Raw genomic sequence first — 18,962 nt, forward strand, 5'->3', positions numbered from 1 at the left:
TGAATAGATCTGCCGTGGAGATGTAAAGCGCGACAATTCTTTCCTTTTGAATGTGTGCATACTTCAGATGTTTTCTTTTTTTTTAAATTTGTTTTTTATTGCAGTTTTAATACATAACAAAAAAAACATCAGAATTGGGACAGTGGTGTAATTCAAAACATCCCTTACTAGCCCCCTCCCTCCTAAGTCACACCCTCAACCTGTACTGCTTTTCAGCCCCTCCCCTGACCTCTCCCTCCCCATTGAACAGTGTCTTCTGCACAATACCACTATCGCCAGAACTCTCGGTTGTGGATTGTGGTAAGTCTTTAAACAGCGGCTCCAGCCCTTACTGCCTCCAGGGCTTAACGCCACAAGGGTGGATATGCCGTCAATAAAAGTCTTCCTTGAGGGGTCACGTGATCCTTCACGTGACCAAATGAAGCTCCGCCCCTCCTGGGAACGAAACGGAGACGAAATGAGCAGCAAGAGCAAGCAGCTCGCAGTGCTGCTTAAAGGGAAGCACAGCTGACAGGCTCCAAACACTATCACTGACAGCACACTCGCAGGGAGCTAATTCTCCCCCCCATCAGTAGTTACTGTTTTTGGCCGCCTCTGAGGAGGCTTTTCCCCCATTGCGGTAGTATCCAGTTGGGGTGGACCCTGTAGCCGGTGAGGTTAGTAACTCCCAAAGCCTGTTTGTCCATCTGGGGCAGTCAGTTACCTACATATTTTACCATGCGTTCTTTTAGTTGTTGACCAAGTATCGCGCCATAAATTCACCCCATAACATTTCGTGTGGCGCTGCTTTCCCATGGAGCGCAGCGTTTATCCTTTCCATCGTACATATATTTATGGCGACATTGATCCACTCTTTCCGACATTGATCCACTCTTTCTTTCCTGGTATCTTAGTACCTTTCCATTGCATTACAAGGCAGGTGTCAAAATCTCTGAATTTAAGGGAGAATGGGATTCAATCCCCTCTCCCGAACCACAGAAGCCGAATGGATCGACCCCTCCCACCGTGGTTGGCACGGGCGCCTGGCTATAGAATTACAGGTAGCCACGTGGCAGCCAATGGGGGGGGGGGAGACGGAGTTAGGGAAAGGGGATGGAGAAATAAAGGAAAGGAAGGGAAAACAAAGACATATACAAGCAAAGAACACCTAACTAATTGAAGGAACACTTCAATAATTACTCCTGCAACCTGACCTGACTACCGTATTAACTTAACATTACAAAACCTTGTGCATAGACAAAAACCTTATGCATTAGAAATCATGACTTGTCAAAAATGCGTGCATAATGAACAAGAAAGTATTGACCCACACATATACTTCATAAATCATAGAACAATGTACTTGGAAGGCACCTAGTATCCATGTTAAAATGCCTTCTAGCAAAAATATCTCTCTTGTGTCTAGAACATAATATCTCCGGCAGAAACCTCCCAAAACTAATTGGCTTCAAAAGCTGGAGGCACCATTAGTGTGTACTTCACTTAGTATCCGGACTTTTCTTCAATAAATCACCCAGACTCAAATGAAATGAAAGTTACATGGCATTTCAAAAATCACCGCCACAGCCCAGCGAAACATAATGCACTGAAAGTCAGTTTTTTCCCAAAATCACTGCCGTGCCCGGCAAGTCAATAAACATAAGCACCACTTAACTTTATGGCCCGGGGAGTCATCAGTGACTGACCCGGACCTGCAGATAATGAGGCAATAAGAAAAGTTTTCATCGCCGCAGCCCGGCAAGTCAATAAACATAGGCACCACTTAACTTTATGGCCCGGGGAGTCATCCGTGACAGACCCGGACCTGTAGTAAATAAGGCAGTAAAAGTTTTCACCGCCGCAGCCCAGGAATCAAGATGACACACGGCATTGCTAGCGTGACTCCTTCACGCCTCTTCTAAGTGTTCTGCTTTGCTCCTGCCTGCTGCCGTCGCCGCCGCCCGTGCTCTCCAGTCATTAATCAACAGCACTGAAGCACGGGCGAGCGGCCGTTATGAAGACCCGCACTAATTGCAGATCACTCGCAGCTGTGACCTAACGGCCCAAGAAACTACACTTTCCCCATGCCTACTGGGAAGTGTAGTTTATCTATGCCGTACCTGCTTTCTTTTACCCCACAACCCGTTATTCCTTACATTACCTCCCCTTCCAGGGCTCTTCCCAGGACCTGCCTTCTCCGGATACTTTGCATGAAACATTCTTACCAGACGAGGTGCATGTACTGCACTAGCAGGTTCCCAGGAACAGTCTTCCAATCCATATCCAGTCCACTGGATGAGGTACCATAACACTTGTCTCCTTCTTTTTGAATCCAAAATCTTCCTTCCTTCATATTCAACATGATCCTCTTTGTGAATGGCAGGAGGTCTTTGCATGCGTGTTCCAGGTGCTGCGGGTTTAAGGAGACACACATGGAATACCGGGTGAATTTTCAGAGACTTAGGTAAATCTAATTTTACCGCAACCTCAGACACAATCTTTACTATTTCATAAGGTCAAATATATTTAGGAGCAAATTTTCGAGATCCTACCAGAGGCAAATTGCGTGTGGATAGCCACACCTTATTTCCCACCTTGTACTGAGGAGCCTCCCTTCTCTTTTTATCTGCATACATTTTATATTGATGTTTTGCATATTCAAGATTATCCTGCGCCTTCTGTCTGATGTTTAGAAGTAATTGCCTTCTGTCTTGAAGTACCGGAAGGTTTTCAACCTCTGGTAACTGTTCTGGCAACATTTCCTATACCTGCCCATACAAGCACTCATTGGGAGACATTCCCAAGGAAGCATGTTCAGCATTGTTATATGTGAATTCAGCCAACCATAATGCTCGAACCCATGACTCCATACCATCATGTAAATAACAGCGCAGGTATTGCTCAAGCGTCTGATTAACTTTCAGTTTGTCCATCCGTCTGAGGATGATAACTAGTGGACAAGGCACAATCAATTCCTAACATCTGACAGAAAGCGCGCCAAAACTTGGATGTGAATTGTGGTCCTCTATCAGAAACAATAGTACGTGGTAGCCCATGCAGGCGAACCACATGCTGCAAAAACAATTCCACCAATTTCCCTGCTCCTGGAATTCCTTTACAGGGCACAAAGTGAGCTTGTTTAGACAAGTAATCCACTATCACCCATATTGTCATACTGATCATCTGGTGGTAAGTCTGTAATAAAGTCCATTGATATGTGTGTCCAGATTTTGGTGGGAGTGGGCAATGGTTTAAGTAAACCTGACTTTTTAGTATGATCAGATTTACTTCGTACACATGTTTCACATTCCTGCACATACTTGATCACCTGTTGTCTCAAATTTGGCCACCAAAAGTATTTTTCCACTAGAGTCTGTCTTTTTACTCCCTGAATGACCAGCCAAAGGGGAGTTATGGCACCAATGCAAAGCCTACTTTTGGAGTTCCAAAGTGGGCAAATACAATCTTCGATCATAGTAAGGAAGATTCTCTTTAAATGTTTCCAAAGTGTTACTCATTCCCCAACTCAGATTCCTTTGATTCCTCATTGCCTGTTTCACTTGCGTCATCAATTTAGAAATTACTGCCCCTACCACTCTCTCTGCGGGGATTATGGACTTCGTTTCCGATACCAGATTGTCCAAGTTTTGTTGACGTGATAAAGCATCTGCCTTACCATTTCTTTTTCCTGGCCGGAAAGTCACCACAAAATCAAACTCATTGAAAAATTGAAACCACCGTAATTGTCTTGGACTCAATGTGTGGACAGTCTTGAAGTACTGTAGATTTTTATGATCTGTCACAACCAACACCTGATGTTTAGCTCCCAGTAAATGTCTCCATTCCAGGAAAGCAGCCCTGATAGCTAATAGTTCTTTATCTGTAATGGAATAATTTTGTTCACATGGAGTGAGCTTTCGTGAATAATAAGCTACTGGGTGCCAACTTCCTTCTGGATCTTTCTGCGATAACACCGCCCCTATTGCCACATTGGACGCATCGGTTTCTACTTGAAACATCTTATCCGTGTCTGGGTGTCGCAACACAGGAGCTGATGTAAATGCCTTCTTTAATTCCTGAAAAGCCTTTTCTGCATCCTCATCCCAACAAAAGCTGGTTGCCTTTCTTAATCGTCGTGTTATAGGGGCTACAACCTGAGAGAAATTAGTAATGAATCGTCTATAGAAATTGGCGAAACCCAAAAAAGACTGGATATCTTTAACACACTGGGGTTTGGGCCAATCCAAAACTGCCTGTACCTTGTTTTTGTCCATAATTATTCCCTCCGGGGTCAATATGAAGCCCAAAAACTCCACTCTTTTCACGTGAAAGGCACATTTTTCCAATTTCACATATAACTGATGTTCTTGTAATTTCTTTAACACTGCCCTTACATGACTCACATGTTGCTCTTGTGAATTTGAGTAAATTAGAATGTCATCAATATATACAATAACAAAAATGTCCAAAAACTCACTCAAAACTTCCTGCATAAAAAATTGAAATGCTGCAGGAGCATTACACAAACCAAAAGGCATAACCAAATATTCAAACAATCCAAACTTAGTTCGAAATGCAGTTTTCCACTCATCCCCTTCTTTGACCCGAATCAAATGATAAGCTCCACGTAAATCAAGCTTGGTGTAAACCACTGCTGTCTTTACTTGGTCCAACAGTCCAGAAATTAAAGGGACTGGGTATCTGTTTTTAACTGTCACCTTATTCAATGCACGATAATCAATACATGTTCTCAGCGTACCCTCTTTTTTAGGCACAAAAAACAATGGGGATGAGACTGGTGATGTGGAATGTCTAATAAACCCTTTCTTTAACATATCATCCAAATACTCTCTCAAATGTTGGTTTTCAGTTTCCGTTAATGCATATATTCTACTACATGGTAATTTAGCCCCAGGTTCCAACTCTGACACAATCGTATGGTCTATGGGGGGGTAGTTGTTCCGCTCCTCCTTTATCAAACACATTCACATACTCTTGATATTGCACCGGAACCTGTACTCCCACCGCCCCCACTACTTGTACTGCTGGTGGTTGATCTGCCAAAAACAATGCAGGGCTCACTTCTTCTTCAATGTTACCCATACATTCAGTATTCTCAAAAAATATCTCTCTAGCTACCCAATCAATTCTTGGATTATGCTGAGTTAACCAAGGAATTCCTAAAATAAGACCGAACTGGGAAGCTGCGATGAGATCTAGTACAATATCCTCCACATGACCAGACTGACACCTCATTTCTAGGGGTTGAGTTTGCTGACAAATGGGTCCCGAAATTAAAGGTGACCCATCCACCGACTACACCCCTTCCACTTGAGTCTTTTCCCTTAAAGGCAACCCCAGTCTTTTGGCCAAATCAATGTCAATAAAATTTCCAGTAGCCCCTGAATCTATCATGGCTGACACCATCTGTTTATTACAGGCAAAAATTAAAGTTACCAGTATATACAAATGAGAATTACCTTTTCGAGAAGTATTTGCTACCCACGTGGGGAACTTTTCTACCACTGAGCCCGACACCTTTGTTCCCCCTAAGGCCGGCCCAATCCTTTTCCCGACTCGCCCTTGCTCTTATCTCCACTCCCTGCCTTCTTAGGAGTATTTGGACAAGTACGAATATAGTGTCCTGGTTGACCACAATACAAACATAAATTATTAGCCTTCCTCTGTTCCTTTTTAGTGGCCGATAATGGTCCCCTCACACCTCCAATCTGCATAGGTTCCTCTTCACTGTTTCTGTTCACCCTGCCTCTATCTAATCTTACAAAAGGTACCACCTCTGATTTTTTCCTATCTCCCTTTCGCTCATTCATTCTATGATCCAACCTTAATGCTAAATCAATCATAGCTGTACATGTGTTGGGTTGAGGCTCTACCTGTGCCATGGCGTCTTTTAATTCTTCCTTCAATCCCTGATAGAATAGAACTGTTTGTTTATTCTCTGGCCAATCTGTTTCAATTACCAGTCTATTAAAGTGGGTCACATACGAAACTAAATCTCTGGTACCCTGTTTTAGTGCCAATAACTCCTTGTCTTGCGCCAATGACACTTCCCTCCGATCAAATAATCTACCGAATTCAGCCTGAAAATTATCCCAATTATACAATAATTGATCATCTTTTTGTACCAATGGCATCGCCCAAGCAGCTGCATCTCCTGTTGGGTATGAAATCACAAAAGCAGTTCTTGCTTGAGTAGTCTCAAAGGCCGATGGTTTACACAGAAAATGTAATCTACACTGGGTCAAAAACGTCATGTATTTCTTTGGGTCCCCAGAAAACCTTTCAGGCGCTGCCAAAGGCACACTGCTGGGTGCTTGAACCACAACAGTGGGCGTTCTGGTTCCTGTTCTACCCGTAGACGGCCCTGCTTCCTCCAGTGGAGTCCCTTGTGCTACCAATCCTTGCACTTGATTCTTCAAAGTGCTAGATTCCTGCCTTACATGTATCCATTCCACCTGAATATCTTGTAGTACCTTTAACACTTCTGCTAAAGGAGGGTTATCCATTTGGCCTGGGTGGTTCAGTACTCCCGAATTCGGGGGCTGTTGATTCTGTCAAAATCTCTGAATTTAAGGGAGAATGGGATTCAATCCCCTCTCCCGAACCACAGAAGCCGAATGGATCGACCCCTCCCACCGTGGTTGGCACGGGCGCCTGGCTATAGAATTACAGGTAGCCACGTGGCAGCCAATGGGGGGGAAGACGGAGTTGGGGAAAGGGGATGGAGAAATAAAGGAAAGGAAGGGAAAACAAAGACATATACAAGCAAAGAACACCTAACTAATTGAAGGAACACTTCAATAATTACTCCTGCAACCTGACCTGACTACCGTATTAACTTAACATTACAAAACCTTGTGCATAGACAAAAACCTTATGCATTAGAAATCATGACTTGTCAAAAATGCGTGCATAATGAACAAGAAAGTATTGACCCACACATATACTTCATAAATCATAGAACAATGTACTTGGAAGGCACCTAGTATCCATGTTAAAATGCCTTCTAGCAAAAATATCTCTTGTGTCCAGAACATATCATCTCCGGCAGAAACCTCCCAAAACTAATTAGCTTCAAAAGCTGGAGGCACCATTAGTGTGTACTTCACTTAGTATCCGGACTTTTCTTCAATAAATCACCCGGACTCAAATGAAATGAAAGTTACATGGCATTTCAAAAATCACCGCCCAGCGAAACAATGCACTGAAAGTCAGTTTTTTCCCAAAATCACTGCCGTGGCCCGGCAAGTCCATAAACATAAGCACCACTTAACTTTATGGCCCGGGGAGTCATCCGTGACAGACCCGGACCTGTAGTAAATAAGGCAGTAAGAAAGTTTTCACCGCCGCAGCCCAGGAATCAAGATGACACACGGCATTGCTAGCGTGACTCCTTCACGCCTCTTCTAAGTGTTCTGCTTTGCTCCTGCCTGCTGCCGTCGCCGCCGCCCGTGCTCTCCAGTCATTAATCAACAGCACTGAAGCACGGGCGAGCGGCCGTTATGAAGACCCGCACTAATTGCAGATCACTCGCAGCTGTGACCTAACGGCCCAAGAAACTACACTTTCCCCATGCCTACTGGGAAGTGTAGTTTATCTATGCCGTACCTGCTTTCTTTTACCCCACAACCCGTTATTCCTTACAGCAGGCCCTCGCTGCGTCCAACAGGGGCGCCGCCAGCCTTCTGACATCCCCTTCAATTTCCTCCATCCCAAACAGTGTCAAACTGTGTATTAGTATGGATGTTCCCATACAAATCTTTAATCCAGCCCAAAACACCTTAATGCGGGGACATCCCCGCCACATGGCCCTCTCCCCACATAAGCGCCAGCACATGGGGCTGGCCGATTGGAACATCTTTGACAGCCTGACTGGGTCATATTGCCATCTATGAAGAATCCTGATGGCGTGCAACTTGTACTGACTAGCAATCTGTCTGGGAGGCCACCCCTACATATTCTCCCCCATAAATCGGGATCTATATCCCACCCCATATCCCTTTCCTACCTTAGCCTCAGATTCTTCGTTGACCCCTTCCCAGCATTCACCAGTGCGCTGTACATGGCAGAGATCAAGCCCTTTGTTTCCCGCAGTTTGTCTACAAGCTCCTCAAAGGGAGTGGGGTCTCTCTCAATTTTCTCCCTCCATTTCTCGCTCTTAAGCTGGAGATGGGAAAAGACTGAGAGGGGACCTATGCTCAATGCCACTTCTAGGTCCGTGATTGTAATAAAGGTGCCTGCTTTCCAGAGCTGGCCCACCCTCTCTAGGCGTGCCTCAAACCATGCTTGGAATCTGTCAGGATTTGGTATTGCCTCCCGGCCCCGGGGGGGCCCAGATATGACCCGGGGGAGATGGCCACTAAATGTTTTGCATGTCGCCCCTCTCACGCCAAACCTCCTATATGGTGCCCAAAATCGGATGGTACCTGACTTTGCTTGGGAGCTTACTTCTTGGTACCCAAAGCCACTCTGCCACTGTAGCAGGGGCTAAATTGTTATTGTCCAGACCAACCCACTGAAGTTGCTTCTGCTTTCTTAGATGGGGTATGGAAACCCTCAGCTGTGCCGCTTCATAATACTACTTCAGATTCGGAAGCTCCCCACCTCCCTGTCTTTGGGCAATGTTAGGACCTCATATGCTACTCTCACTTTCTTCCCCTGCCGCAAAAACATCAGCATCGCCCCCTTTACCTCCCCAAAGAAAGACTCTGGGAGATGAATCGGAAGCATTTAGAAAGCGTATAAGAATCTTGGCAGGCAAACCATCTTCAGGGTGTTCAGTCGTCCCAGCCAGGATATGGTCCGTTTTTCCCATCTTTTAAGATCGGCCGGAAACAATAGGGGGGAAGTTAGGGAATCCCTAGGTATCGCAGGGTGTCCCCTCTAACCGTGAGTCTGAGTGGGGCAAATCTAGCACCATCTCCTTGCCTGTGTTCCTTCTTTGGGAATAAGACCGACTTGGCCCTGTTAATCTTGAAACCGGATAGTTCACCATAGTGTTCCATCAGCTGAATCGTCGTAGGTACGGAGGTCAGTGGATTCCTTATGTGTAACAGGTCATCCGCGTATAGGGCCACCTTTTACTCAGCCCCTCCAACCATGAGACCTTCCACCTGCGGGGCCTTTCTGATTCTCTGTGCCAAGACTTCTAGGGAAAAAAATTGGAGAGATGGGGAAGCCCTGCCTCGTGCCCCTCCCTAAATTGGACCATCGGGAGTAATCTCCGTTAACCACCATTGATGCCCTGGATGTGGTGTACACTGCCATTATCCCCCTCATGAACCTAGATCCCAACCCCCACTTTGAGTCTCGTCGCCAATACCCTCGTGTAAATCTTGGCATCAAAGTTAAGAAGCGATATGGGACGATACGACCCACCTCTTTTGGGGTTCCTGCACTCCTTATGGATTACCGTAATGAACACCCGTGAGAATGATTCAGGGTCTTCCCTTGTCTCAAGAATATCATTAAAGAGTTCATCCATGAAGGGGAGTAGGGGTGTAACGCTCACCTGATTCCCGTAGAGGCGCCGGTCTTGACTGGGCGTATACCGTATCTTCAAAGGTGATGTGTAACACACGGCTGGCTCTTTGGGCTGGACCCCTGTGCACTGTATGTCTGACTCGAAGGGTAAGGTGTCTGCAGATAGAAAATATGGGATTAATGAACTGGGTTATTGAATGTCTCTCTCTTCTTCCCTTTCTCTTCTCCTGTAGAACCCCAAAGGTTAACGCGCTCACCTTAGGTAAGTGAACCCTGTGCTCTCCATCTGCTTCGGGGCAGGGTGCTGTAACCAGTTTCTTCACTGGATAAGGGGAGCCGGCCTCTTGACTTCAGAGGACTGCTGTCCGTCGTTTACTTCACGAACGGTAAGTTTCGAGTAATTCTAATGTCTTTAAAAGTCTTTAGTAATGATGTATCTTGTTTTGCAGGGTTCCGGCGATGGCGAATGACGGGCTAAAGTGAGTTTTAGATGGAGCCCGTGTGATGAATAGAAGCGCCTGGAAGCACGTAAGTAAGCGCTTGTTGCCTGCTTCACGATGCGCTCTAACTGTCTTTTTCTTTTGCAGGTACGAGTTCGGAGCGGCTGTAGTGTGCAGGAATACCCACTGGGTTAGATGTGGAACGGAGTAATGGCACGTGAGTATTAAAGTTCCCCAATGTCTTTAAACGCACCTTGTTTTGTCTTTCAGATGCGGGATGCAGCGCCGAAGGCCTCCGGAGCGTGCGAAGAGTTGGTAAGCTTTTGTCTTTCAGATGCCGGAATGCAGTGCGAAGACCTCCGGAGCGCACGAAGAGTAGGTAAGCCTTTGTCTTTCAGATGCCGGAATGCAGCGCGAGGCGTTGGTGACAACCGATGGGTCAGGTAAGTGAAGCGCTGTCACTGAAGACCGTAATGCTAACCTGTTCTTTCTTGTCTTTATAGGTGTTGCTGAAGACTGGATTCAGGATGGTAAGCCTTTTTCCTTAGGCCCAGGATCAGATGCAGAAGACACGATGAGCGTTCTGCTGCAGAGGATGCAGAATAACGCAAAGCAAGATTCATCCATCGGGTGTGGTTTAAATAGCCTCCTGTAGTGCTTAGATGTCTCCTTCCACAGCCACGCCTAGGAAAGAAAAGAGTTCCTGCTTTCCAGAAGAGTTCCAGTGTTCTGAACCTAGGGAGTGGCTCCTGCCCCACCCAACAGGAAAAGTAGTCCCAAACAGAAGAGGATCAGAGGCTCAACTGGCAGGTAAGTAAGCAGCATGGTCTGCCGCAGGTAAGTCCACCCAAGCGTTATGAGCCCGGCGCCTCCAGCGCTGGCACTGGGCACATTTATGAGCCTGGCGCCACCGGCGCCAGGACAGGGTCCAAAAGGTCCCAATTGGGACTGGTTGGCGCTCGGAACCTGGGTTATGGGTCTGCTTCCAAGGGAGTTGGGTAAGTCCTGACCTTTTGGAAGCAGAGATCATGACAAGGGGGGAAATAAATGTCTTATAGAAGGCAGCCGTGAACCCATCTTCCCCGGCCAGAAACCTCAAGCATCATCTTCGGGATTGTCTTCAACAGGAACCGCAACTGACCCGTGTTGGGGGCAGTACACTGTCGCCAGTGTAAGTCGCATTCTGTACCGTGCCCACAACCATCAGGGCCTTGCCTTCTACGTCTGCCCACACTTTGGTCACCTCCACTTTCAGTCCTTTCCTGATGAGAATAACCACCCTCGCCTTCCTCAGTGGACCGGAGCCCCAGTATTCCTGTCCCATTACCCCACTCTGGACCCTTCGTTTCTCCCCGTTGGCGTATTTGGTCTCCTGAAGGAACCTCGCATCGAAGCCCGCTCTACGAAACTCCCTGGCCACACTTTTCGTGGGTGAATTAATTCCCTTAACATTTAGTGTCCCCACCCTAGGAAGGCCACCCGTGTGAGCCTGAATCTACTGCCATTCTCGCCATCCGGAGCCCATATCACCCCATCCATCCCTGGGCGGCCAAGTCCAAAACTTCACCATTCCACTTCATCAGCCTGTTATTCTCCTTGATCGTGTGTTGTCCAATGCTGTCCCTGTGGCGGGCACACAGCCCTAAATCGGGGGGGGGGAAGGGCACACCACTGAGGAATGGATCAGGATGTGGGGGGCAAATCAGGCTTCTTTCTCTCAAAGCGATTGTCTCCTCACAAATCAGTCGGTGCCAGACTACCACCTCTGTGGGACCTCCCTTTGACACGGGAATCCTAGCGTGGTCAATGCTCTTCACCCGTCATCTCCGGTCAGTAGTCTCAAGTTCGTAGATGCGCCCTATGTCCGGAGTCCAGGAAGAGGGCACACACCCCAGACTTTTTGGGGGCCCACCCCTCCTTGGGCTTGCTGTTCCCTTCTGGTTACTCTGCCGCAGATGTGTCCGCACCTGCTGCTTGTGCTAATTCAATCAGAAAACCGATTTCTTACGCCTGAGCGTACAGCTATTCAATGAACGGTGCGTCTGGCACTAATTAGTTGGGTGGCGGAGCCTGCCCTACACAGCCTTCCTATGTTGCCCAGAATGACCCTATAACAGTTGGGCTCCACTCTGCCAGTGCCACCAAGGGACCATGCGCATGGTGGGCAAGTCAGGAGCTTGTTGGGTCTCTGGATAGCTCAGAGTGGTGTGATCCCCTGTCGTTCCTCAAGCACTGTGAGGTGGGGCCCCTCTGCTGTATTCTACTGTTTTAGGCGTTCTCTCCTTCTGGGCAGGTGCGTACAGTATTGTAGGCTATGTTCAAACACCAAACTGGGCACTTGTACCACGGCTCAAGCGCTGCTGTTGTCTTGCTCCACCTCCTCCTGGGCCGACAATGGCGGTGTGCAGGGATCACTTTGTGCGCTCCCAGGACAGAGCGCTGCCTAGTGACCCCCATGTGTTTGGAGGGGCACTCATTCCATGCATCCTGTGTGGACTCTGCATTACCAAGGGTGGATCTGCGCTCCTCTCCCACCGTAACACTCTCCTCTGTATTGGCCCCTCAGTGCACTCACATTGAGATAAGTCATCTGTGGGTGTGTGCTCTCAAATCTCCCACGCACTGTTCTACGTGGGGGAGGGGCCCTCACGCCGCCAACCAGGCCAGTGGGTCCCTTACTGTGCCTCACCTCGGGAACAGCATGGGGGAGAGCGTGCCATCCTGGTGCCGGCGTCTCCGGTGAGAAAGTCCTCCACTGGCCCTCCGCTGGTTTCATTCGCCGGCTCCTCCTCTCAGTATATACCGCTGGTGCGAGCGCTTCTACTACGGGGAGGGCTCGACCTGAGTCCCGCCAGCACCCACGTCATGCTTTTCAGTTGTGCTTTAGAACAAGGCAGAATCAACCCTAGTTTCGGTTTTCTTTTGCACTCTCTACCTCTGTATTCTTCTGAAAGGACAATATTGCTTTTGTTTCATGCAGTACTCCAGGACGTTTTTCAATTTAACTGGATGATTGAGTTTTCATATTTAAACAAGATTTGAAAGTCGCTTAATAACATGTATAAGAGGAGGAGGTCTGTAAACCTACGCCATAGGACTGAGGTTGGGTGGTGAAAAATGGAGATTATAACTGTGGTAATATAGAGTGATAGTCAATTTATTGTGGGTGGGGACATATGGGAAAGACACGGGTGGTGAAAGCTAGTGATGTCAGTTGTTCCAAGCAGTCTGATTCGAGCAACAAAATGGAAGGAGGAGTATAGTAGTAAGGAGTGTAGAGCATTTGGAATGGGGAAAAAAAAGAAAAACAAAGAATTAGACCCCCTGTACGTTCCGGTTTCCAACTCCTCAGATCCGTCCCTTAATTAAGATTATAGGATCAGCATTGGAACAGGGGTAGCTTTCTTTGCAACAGCATAGCCTTTATTTTGATATTTAGAAATACTCTAAACCATTCAAATTTCAGATGTAGATAATACAGTTATGGGGGGGAAACATAACAAGGTAATCTATATGGGAAACAATACTCCAGATCTCTGTGATTCAAAGCATATCTGCAAAAGAGACGAGCTGGATCACCTGGTAAAACTGTTAAAAAATAGCTAAAATGCTCGAGTAGTCCTAGAACTAACCAATCCACACTGATTTCCAGGAGAAATGTCTTTGGTTTAGATTTGTTGTCAAACATGTGGGATTTGGCCTCGGTCTGAATCAAAAGGTCTGCAGGAAGAATACATTCACATTACAGTAAAGTTCCTTATTTTAGAGCTAGAGTAAAAAATTAAAAAATCTGAGTGCCCAAAAAGGGACACCATGGAACAATTGAAGAAATATTCCTTACAGGTAATTACAAGTTTCAGTACTTTGTGGAGAGTTTTGAAAAGTTTAAAAGTCTTAAACGTAGAAAACAATGTGACGGAAACAATGGGCCACTCCTGTTATAGTTGGGACATAACAAAAGTCACCAGCTTCGTAGGCGGAGCTGCAGCGGAGGAAATATTCATGCTGCCTTTGAGGAGGGACCCTAACCCCAGCAAGAAGACAGATTGGTGGATGATGTCCAGGAAGGAAGATTTCAGAGTTCCAGAGGCTAAGTTGCGGTCCGGTGCCAAGAGGACACCTCTACTGGAGGATTGCCTAGGCACAGATTAATGGAACCTATGGTGGCTTTTTTGAGTCCGACGACCTCCAGGATGTAGAGAATGCTGTTGGGGTACGTTGCACAGGTCAGTAGATAAGGGGGTTAGAAGGGAGTCCAAATAGCCGAGTCAGCACCGTTTTCCGTAATGGTTCAGAGTGGCTGTGTCTGCGGGCAGAGAGGCCATGCCGATGAAAGAACAAGTTGAACTGTGCAGTTGAGTTTGATGGACTCCTGAGAGGGGGACCCTCAAGTTGGATGGATGCAACAGCAATGATAACAGTGAAGCTCGTTGATCCTTCGTTCGAGCCAATAGATTCTCCACTCTAGATTCAGTGCTGCAGGGCTGGCAGTAGAGGTTCCCTTCGAGAAAGGACAGAAACTGAGTCCAGCTTGAAGTGACTACTTTCCAACTGCAGAGAAATGGAGTTCCCATTTCCTTGATGTTAATACACCTATCCATGGGCTTCTGTGAAGTACACAGAGTAGCGTTTGCAAATTCAGAACTACCTTGAAGCAAGCCACCTACTTGGCTCCCGCCAACCTGGATTCAGGCCACAGCAGGGCATGGAAACGGCATTAATTGACCTAAAAACCCAAATTGATGAGCTTAAGGACAAAGGCAAAACAACCATGCTACTCCTCCTCGATTTGTCGGCGGCCTTTGACTTGCCGGACCACGCAGTCTTGCGTAAACACCTGGCGTCGGCAGCCTACTTCTCAAGTGACGCAATAGCCTGGGTCCAGTCCTTCTTAGAAAATAGAACAATGAGATGTTTCCCCCCTTGACATCAGCAAACCAAATCCAGACCACCTGCGGCGTTCCTCAGGGATCATGTGTCTCGCCCACTATGTTTAACATATTTACCAAGCCCCTATTCAACAAATTGGACAGACTGGGTGTCACCTACTTGAATTATGTGGATGACCCCCAGATCCTCATTCCCCTTTTGGGCAATTTTGACAAGGACACAGCCTCGGTAAATAAAATATACCTCCTCATTCAGGCCTGGATGGCATCCCATGGCCTCTGCCTGAATGACGATAGATAGAGATCCTGATTCTTGGTTCCGATGCCAACCTAAAAAAACTGAATTCCAACTGCTCAGCATTCAATATAGACGGCAACACAATCAAAGTAGTTAAAGAGGTAAAAACGTTAAGCTTCTACCTCGACTCCACCTTAACCCTATGGAAACAGGTTAACTCCATGGCATCTTCTACCGCTTACACCTGTAAGCTCATCAGGGCCCGCAGACCATTTCTGACTAAAGCCAACTGCATCACCCTCGTCAATGCCCTAATAATGTCAGAACTGGATTACTATAGCGCCCTATACCTAGGAGCTAACAAATATATCCTCGAGAAAATACAAATGTTACAAAAGAATGCCCTTAGAACTGCCCTAAACATACCAAACCGAGAACACATCTCCAACATCAGAAGAGATTACCATTGGCTAAAGATATGCGACAGGATCCGACTCAAACAGTTTCACTCACATTCAAATGCCCTAACAATGCAGCACCTCCATACCTCACAGAGAGAATGGTTAGGAGAACTTCGCCCGCCCCTCCAGAGCTGCCAACTTACACTGCCTAGAGATACCTAGATTTAAGCTAATAAAAGCTGGAGGAAGTAGTTTCCCGGTGAAAGCCGCACAATCCTGGAACGCATTACCCCCAGCCCTCAGATCTGACCAGTCCTATTTCAGCTTTAGGCGGAATTCTCTAAAATGGCTGCGAGCGAATGACATTTGATCCCTGGATACTCCGCCATATATACCTATGTACCTGCCTGTGTATGTAAACTACTGTACCATATCACTGTACCTGACTGCATTTTACTTGCTGCCTTTACTGTACCTATTCCAGTGTGTAACTAAGCCTGAAGTATCCTTGTACCTGTTGCGCCCAGCTACCTAAGGGTTGGGTGCACATTACCAAATAAACACAGACTGCAGAGGTGTAGTTCTGACGGCTCCCCCTTATCGAGGGGAGGGATTGCTGCAAATGGGTCCTCTGAGGATCAGAAGTTCAGCTTATTTGGTGAAGCAGGTTTCTAGGTCCACAGGAGCAGTTCCATGTATTTGAATAGCTAATGGCACCAGCGCATACCATGAACCACTCAAACATATGGCATCCTGCCAATCGGTTGAGGCCAGTCTCATGCTTGTTTTCGGGGGCATCAGCACGTGATCATACACGGAGGGTACATTGACGTTTTGGTAGAAGCTGAGCCCAGCTACAAGTAAACCTGTACAGTAAGGCTGCCATTGTTTTCTCTGAGACAGAGCTCACATAGGGAAAGGACCAGACATGTCTTTACCTGCCTCAAACGCATCAGAAGGGCAACAGTCAGTTGCCTGGTTATATGGCAAGGAAGCCATTTTGATCTTTTATGTAGAAAATGGCTGCCATTGCAGTAAAATAGCTTCACAGTCGTGCATCTATGTGAAAGGCTGCCATCTTTATCAAAGACACAGGGTCTTGCTGTGATAACTCGGACAATACGGGGCACTTTTGGCGTGCACCCACTGTGGTGGACTTAAAGACGATCAAGACAGCACATTGGGGAATAGTGCTGCTTTCTCAAGTGAAGATTTAAATTAAGCCTTGGTGGGGAAATTGAAGACAGGGCGCTTAAAAAGCCAGCAAAAATGTGAAGGGGGATTCCCCAGTGTAGTGAGAGGTACTTTCTTACCTACCCACTTGGTGTACCATTCCTGTATGGTCCATGCATTGAGGCACTTTTTGCCCAGTCTCTTGTGCAAGGTGATATACAAAATGTGTCCGCCCATATTTTGAGACTGCAGTACCTGCTTTTGTTGGAGATTGGGCCAGGTAGAATGGTTGCTTCCTCAAAGAAGTGCAGTCAATTTATTTGAATGGACTATAGCGAGCCAATGCAATATGTATCTTTAAGGGTAGAGATTAAAGATAAAGGTCCTGATTCATGGAACGGTTTCCTATGGGATTGCACCATTATGATGTAGTTTATTTATATAGCGCCTATACACAATGTGTTTCAAAGCGCTTCAAGGCAAGGGAGGGAACAAGGGAAAATACAATGACATTCTTACAGGCCATTAACAGTAAGGATGTGAAATTAACTATTGTACTCGGCCTGACGACATTTCAGATAGTGCAAGAGCTAAGACATAGATAAAGAAGGGAGGGGGAGAGTGGGAGGGAAATGGACACAGACAGGCGACTACCGTACTAGGCCTGACAACATTTCTGTGAGGGCCGGAGAAAAACAAAAGGTGAGGGAGAGGGGTGCAGAAAGGGAGGGGAGGAACAAAACAAGTGACTATCTTACTAGGCCTGACAACATTTCAGATAGTGCTGGAGGGGGTGTGGGGAGGAAAAAACCAGTAATGGGAGGGTGGAGAAACAGACGAGGTTGCTATCATATTAGGTCCAGGGACAATTCTGATAGAGTAAGTGCATAGAAGAAAGTAAGGGGAGGAGATGGGAAAAGGGAGAAGGGAAAGGAGGAGAGAGTGGAGATCGAATACAATTGCAGAAGTCAGTAGTAACACATAATGTTGCAAGCCAGGATACAAGATGAAGATGGAACAAACATGATTCAGGGCCACCATGAGTACAAGATGCAAAGTCCAGCATGAGAGTTGAGAAAGAGTGACGCACCGTGAATGAAGTAAGTCCATAAAAGTCAAATCCAGCATTGGCCACAAGACGGTGATGGTGAAACCAGAATGTATCAGGACATACTCCTGCAGAAGTAGGCTGGAGCAGGTTGAGGGGGAGCAGGGTAGTAGAATCAAGCAAAACAGGCAACGCCTGTGTGCGAGAAAGGGGCACAAGGGAACATCACAGGGGGACCCAAGGGGGTGGGGATGGCCTGTGGGGACAGGGGGAAACGCATGTTGGTGCATGCTTACCTGCTGTCTGAGCAGGGGGTCGGGCCCTGGGTCCTCCTGGTCCGAACAGGTCCAAACAGGAATTGCCCTTTTCTTCATCTGCCCATCACTTCAGATGCCCGGGCGAGAGACGCCCTTCATCTAATAGTTAAGAGCAGGAAGGAAGAGGCAGGGCTAAGAAGGTGGGTGGTGCTTAGACCAGGTGACCTAGATCCACTTGCACCTGCTCCCCATCTGCAAAGGAAAAGAGGCTGGAGGGCTCCTTGAGTAGGGAAACAGAGCAGCAGGCAGGAAGGCACCAGGTGGATGGGGCTTGCTAAGTGGTGGAAAAAGAGCGGCAAGCAGGAAGGCACCAGTTGGGCGGGGCTTAGGCCAGGTGACCTAGATCCACTTGCACCTGCTCCTCATTATAAAACACTTCCACGAATCAGGCCCAAAGTTTGTAGCTCTATTTTTCCTAACAGCTGGCTCCTAATGGTAGCATACGTTGTGTTGCAAAACCTGAGCCTTGCGAGTCCCAGCGCTCTGAGCATGGTCTGGTTCCAAAAACACCATTTTGGTAATGCGTCTCGTTTGGTAGTGAAAGCAAACCCCAATTTACAGGGGAGCCCCTTAAATATTTTGGCTTACCTCCTCATCACCCTCAAATCAGAGTAAATGCACCCCTCTAGGGAATTAAAAGCCATGAGTCTATCTTGCAGGTGATAACAAGACTTTAATCTTTACAGATCATGAGGATTGGGGGAATTCCAACCAGCATTCTGTCCTCTGTGGCTGGCTCCCAAGTCCTGAATACTGGTGCTGTGCCTGGAGTTTAAATACTTTTGGTCACTGGATACCAGCAGAGCTCCTCCAGACTTGTCTTTCTTGCCATACAAGGGATGCTTGCAGTGTCTCCAGTGTTGCATGGCCAGGTTCCCTACTTAACATAATGCTGTATTAGCAGGAATACTTTGTCGCTCTAGTTTAGCATAATTTACTATGTTATAAACATTCATACATAAACGCATCTCCC

At 46.9% G+C, this 18,962-nt stretch overlaps 1 protein-coding gene across 3 annotated transcripts in view; it reads left to right on the forward strand.

Annotated features, from left to right (window-relative positions):
• Positions 1–18,962, forward strand: part of MTFR1L (mitochondrial fission regulator 1 like) — a 223,591-nt gene that overhangs the window by 200,332 nt on the left and 4,297 nt on the right. The gene's annotated exons all lie outside the window — the stretch shown is intronic.

The sequence above is a fragment of the Ambystoma mexicanum genome, chromosome 11 (assembly GCF_040938575.1).
Source record: "Ambystoma mexicanum isolate Mex_15411 chromosome 11, UKY_AmexF1_1, whole genome shotgun sequence".
Taxonomy (NCBI): domain Eukaryota; kingdom Metazoa; phylum Chordata; class Amphibia; order Caudata; family Ambystomatidae; genus Ambystoma; species Ambystoma mexicanum.